The following is a 6,000-nucleotide window of genomic DNA, read 5'->3' as shown; positions in this document are numbered from 1 at the left end:
GGAGGAATTTTTCATCCCTCATCTCATGGTCTGGTCTTGAACTCTCGTGAAGGGAAACAGCAGCAGCCGCATTGCACTCGGTTTGCCCGTGAGGAAAAAATCGCTCTCATTTTCTCACAAGAACCACCACCACGGAATCTGGAGTTGTGTGTGGTGGGGACCAGCGCGAAACAGCTTGTCGGCACGCAACCACCAAATACCGACGGCCCTTGCGCGAAGAGTGTGTGAAGCTCGCGAGCAAACGGAACCCTTTTCGTTACACACGAAGCGATGATTAAGGTTGTGGTTACACCTACGGGGGGAATTGGGATGTGGGTGACTTTATGTTTCACAAGGTTAATGTTAGGATTTTGAGCTGAACAATAGGGTGGGTTAAAATCTTTTTTCAAACCAACTGTTCAAAACTCCATAATAATATGAAGATTTAAGTATGGTGCAAGCGATTAAACTTACTTTAAAAATATCAGGAAGTTTAAAGCTTAATTATCTTAAGAGATTAAAAATTGAGGGATTTCTTTCAATTTCTAACACGAAAGCCCCCAAAAAGTCAGAACAGTAACTTCAGCTCGCTGGATCTCGGCCATACTTCAACCAATCAAGACGATTATTTTTTTTCAGAGATATGTAAGGATGTCCAGATGATCCTAGAATTTTGCAGAACTTGATTTGATCAAATCTGTAAATTGTGCCCCCAAAAACATCGTTCTTTTTTTTTTGTAGCGATTGCCTAAATACCTATTTGAAGATTTGAAGATTTGAAGATTTGAAGATTTGAAGATTTGAAGATTTGAAGATTTGAAGATTTGAAGATTTGAAGATTTGAAGATTTGAAGATTTGAAGATTTGAAGATTTGAAGATTTGAAGATTTGAAGATTTGAAGATTTGAAGATTTGAAGATTTGAAGATTTGAAGATTTGAAGATTTGAAGATTTGAAGATTTGAAGATTTGAAGATTTGAAGATTTGAAGATTTGAAGATTTGAAGATTTGAAGATTTGAAGATTTGAAGATTTGAATATTTGAAGATTTGAAGATTTGAAGATTTGAAGATTTAAAGATTTGAAGATTTGAAGATTTGAAGATTTGAAGATTTGAAGATTTGAAGATTTGAAGATTTGAAGATTTGAAGATTTGAAGATTTGAAGATTTGAAGATTTGAAGCAGGACCCTGATTGCTCCAAAAAGACTCTGTCACTCGCGAGCACAAATCTAGAGCGACGAAAAACTGCTCTGATGTATTCCTACCGTTTGTCACTTCCAAACCAATCGCTACCGAACACTCTTTCTTTGCTCTCCCTCTCAATTCAATCGGGTAGTACAGCGAATGGTTCGGAGAGACCGATTTCGTTAAGTCGCTCAATGCTGACTGAGAATACTTTGCGATCAGCTTTGATCATTTAAGAAATTGCCTAAAATCAATGATATCAATATTATTTTTTGCAATTTTGTAGTTTACACAACATCAAAGACACATTTGGCAACAATTTACACCATACCAATTTCTAATTGACGGCAAACTGTGGTAGTGCAGGCCAAATGAGCACCGCGCTGGTATTTTTTTGGCTCTCTACTAATTCGTGTCATTCGTGTATGACTCGGGTTGACGGACGGAAAGAAATTCACGAAGTATTTGTTTCGCTGAGAGAAGCGATTGAGCAAGCCGCTGGCAGAGAGCGAGTAGTGTTTGCTCGCGAATGGTTACCTGCTCCAGTCGGCAAAGATTCATTCGGTGATGAGTGAGTGATTTCTGATCTTTGAACAGCAAATCAGGACCCTTGATTTGAAGATTTGAATATTTGAAGATTTGAGTAGAATAATAATAAGATTTTTTTATCATCGAGAAAAAAATGCGGTGATGTGCTTCGTATTTCATAAAATATCAAAATATATTAAATGCTAAATATGAAAATGGAGAAAATTGCATTCTGCATTGCTATTTTCAGTGGCTTAGATTTGTATTTGCATTAACATTTTGAAGTTTATTGAAAAATAAAATGTTTGTCCCCTAATTTTTTGGGACCAAATTTTAAAAGGGGAGGACAAGTCTTTTTAGCTCAAAGAGAAAAGTTTTTTGTTCCACATTTTGTAGTGAACCATCAAGGATTTCATCAAATTTATGTTGTGAAGAATGTAAAAAACATCTTTCGTAAGTTTGAATGCTGATATTACTTTTTTACCATGAATGTTTTTTTGAAGAATTTAATTTGATCTTTGAAAAAACGATTCCATTAAACAAAAAATCAATCATTCATATTAATATTTTTTGAACAAATATTTTGTATAAAAAAATAATATGTAATGATATTTCGTCTCTTCCTTCATTAAACACGAAAAAATCGAAACAAAATTACCTAAACGCCGTTCACAAGGGAATATTAAATGGAAGCAGCAACAACAACAAAAAATACCTCCAAAATATCGGTATCGGCCCCATAAAGCAGCAAAGAAGCTCCGCTGCCCCAAGGGGGAAAGTGCATCATCATCGTCATCGCCAGAGCTTCGTGGTCTCGTCGTCATCGTCACCAGTCCAGAGAGAGCCCAACGGTCGCCAGCGCCATCTTCTTTTTTCCCCTCCAGCACACTGCCTCCACCTCTTCCACCCGGTCAAACGTTGTAATCTGTAACTCTTTTTTGCTGCTGCTGCGTATTCGTGTATTACTTAGTGCACTTTTTTTGCCCTCCTCATTCCTCTTCCTGTTGCAACACTTTTTGATATGTGTGCGAAAAGCTCGATCAACTCCCGTTCACCGACGGAGAGTGTCTTTCTCCGTTGGGGTTGGCTCTCTCTCCCCAGAAGACGACGACGACGCACGATTCGAGGGGTCTCGGTCGTGTGATTTTTGCTCTTCGTTTGTGTTTTTTTCGGCAATTCAGCGGGCTCGGTTGGACTGAACACAGCCCAGGAAGATAGAGAGTTCTTTTCCGCACACTCACCTGGGTGCACTGTGTGCTCTGGTATGCATATTTTATACTGCAATTATTTTGAAAAATGTGCGTTTAATTTACGGGCCCCTCGGCTCGATTCGGTCTATGCCGGCTGGGACGGGCAGGGGTTCTTGGGAAGGACTGTCAAATATTTTTTCTCAAATAATTTAAGATTGTGATTTACATCTGGGGATTTTTGTCAAAAAAATTATCAGTTTCCGTTTTATTTTTCATTTTTCACGCTATTTTGGAAAAAATGCTCAAAAAATTTATATTTAACAAACTATTCTTTAACCAACAAAAATAAAACATTTTTTTACTATGTTGCTAATATTTTTTCAGTTTATGACCCTCGATTATGAAGGAGGTAGAGGAAGAGGTGAGAAGCACAAAATAAGAAAAGATTAATTTTGCAATAGGGTCATTCTTCTACAACTCCCACGAAATCGGAAAAAAGTCTAATGATTATGATTAGGGCTAGTTATTTTTCGCGTTTACGCCTTAGGCCGTGAATTTGACCGATCATGTCAAATGCTGTGAAATTATGAAACTTTAAAAACATGTAATTCGTTTAAAAAAAAAAAACAAATAATCTGTCAACTCCCCCTTTATTTTCTTTAAGTAGAAGCACTGGCTCCTAACTCCACCCAATTTGCTGATTAACAATTTCACAACTATTTCGAAGGTAACTTTGTAACTTTTTTCTTTAGTAAATTTACTCGATTCCTTAAGTACACGCAATCTCTGTTCCCAAATTAAAATTAATCAAGTGTTGAAAGGTACACAGCAAAAAAAGTGTAAATTTGGAAGGTGTAATTTTAGAAGATTGAATATTACCTCTTTTATGATGTAATTTTACCTCAATTTAGACTGAAAATGCGACATTACACCAGAATAGTGGTAAAATTACACATTTTCAGAGGTAAAATTACACATTTTTTCTGACATAAAAGATGTACCCCTTTTCCAGGTGTAATATTACCATGATTTTTTTTTCTGTGTAATTCACATCTCAGCTTAGGAGAGTTACTTCACTCATGTATTGCTTAAACACCGAAATATATAAAATTAAATGAAATTATACTATGTTAACAACTTATTTAGTAAAACTGTTGATAGAAACTCGTTTGCTCACTTCCTATTAAGCTATTTATTACACGATTTCAGTTGAAAACGCTTTTTATTAGCTGTTATTGAACGTCAACACAGAAAAAAAAAATCATGGTGATATTACATCTGGGAAGGGGTACATCTTTTATGTCAGAAAAAAGGTGTAATTTTACCTCTGAAAATGTGTAATTTTACCTCTTTTCTGGTGTAATGTTACTTTTTTCGTTTAAATTGAGGTAAAATTACATCATAAAAGAGGTAATATTCAACCTTCCACAATTACAGCTTCCAAATTTACATTATTTTTTTCTGTGAAAGTGCTGATATGGCAACATTAGAGGCACAATGGAGTTTTGCTGTTCTCCTAAATGGGGTATCAAAAATTCAAAGTTCAATCCAAGTCTACCTTAAAATGGTCCAAAACAAATCTTCGAAGCAAAAATATATGTTTTGATAAAGCTCACACAATCACTTTTCTCTAGAAAAAAAAACTATTTTTTAGGATTTGCTCTGATGCAAATAACAAAACTACACAGAAAAAAAATCATGGTAATATTAAATCTGGAAGGGGTACATCTTTTATATCAGAAAAAAATGTGTAATTTTACCACTATTCTGGTGTATCGCTTTTTCAGTCTAAATTGAGGTAAAATTACATCGTAATAGAGGTAATATTCAACCTTCTAAAATTACACCTTCCAAATTTACACAATTGTTTGCTGTGTAGTCGTATAAGGCGTAGATTGTCGACAAAGTTGCTTGGATTGGCATGCCCAAAAAAAAGCTATTTCTTCCCATTTGCAACAACTCTGTTAAAGATACTGAAGCTTAACAAATCCACAATTTTTCGGAAAAACCACCCGGCCGTTATCTTGAACCATATTTGAAGTCATATTAGAGCTCAACGATCACGACAAAGACACAATTTTTTTCGTAATTAAATTATTGGAAGATTCATTTATTCGAAATTTAGTTTTTGCGATGACTTCGGGCAATCTTGTCTGGACTGTACTATATATTAATGATGTCTGTAATACTTCGTTTTCCGTGGCAGTGGCATAAACATACTTCTTATAGGGCAACAAGAGGCAGAATCATTCATCATTAGTGTTATATTATTGGAATATTTTATAGACTCACTACAGTTTGAACTGTTAATTTGTAAAACATTTAAGATTTTTGAAAAAAAAAAACAATAAAAAAACATTTCTATTCAAAAAAAATTTTAAAAGCTGTTTCACACTGAAAATACCATTTCATTCAATTTAATAAAAAAGCAAAACCTGAAACTGAATCGGCCGGTTATTTTTCCCAAATTATAGAAAAGAACTTTTTAGTCAAAATAATTTTCAAAAAAAAAACGATTTAATGATCATTAGGGTTCCTTGAAGTTGGATGGGAAAATTTCAAAATGAACTAATTCAATCAGAACAGGCATTTTATGGCTTCATTTGGGCCCCCAAACAACCCTCCAAAATTTGAGATCGATTGGTTTTGACTCGACTTTCCGCAAAGCGATTCAAATTTGTATGGGAAACCCCTATTTTTCACATTTAGATTTTTATAATTTTCATTTTTCTTTAAATATAAAAAAAACTAACAACGTTGAAGTGTAGTCCTGAATGTCCTCTAAAACTTTCCCGAAGAAAGTATGGTGATATCTTGCTTTTGAAAAAGATACAAAGTTTTTAAAAGAGGCATTTCAAAATAAGTGCTGAAAATTATATTTCTTGCTAACTACTTCGGTACTTTGGTAGGTATTTCATCTCAATTTTTAACGTAATAAGGAAGCAACCTAGCAAAATTGTGTCTTCGGAAAAGGAAAAAAGGAATTCGACTATTTAAATATGGTATGGATCATTGTATTGACTTTAAACTCCGTTGAAAATAAAATAAACTCAAAAATCAGTTTAACGGATTATTTCAATTGAATTCAAAACATGCCTCACATTCATCGTAATGATT

The sequence above is a fragment of the Culex pipiens genome, chromosome 2 (genome assembly GCF_016801865.2).
Source record: "Culex pipiens pallens isolate TS chromosome 2, TS_CPP_V2, whole genome shotgun sequence".
Lineage (NCBI taxonomy): Eukaryota > Metazoa > Arthropoda > Insecta > Diptera > Culicidae > Culex > Culex pipiens.
This window is presented reverse-complemented; position numbering follows the sequence as displayed.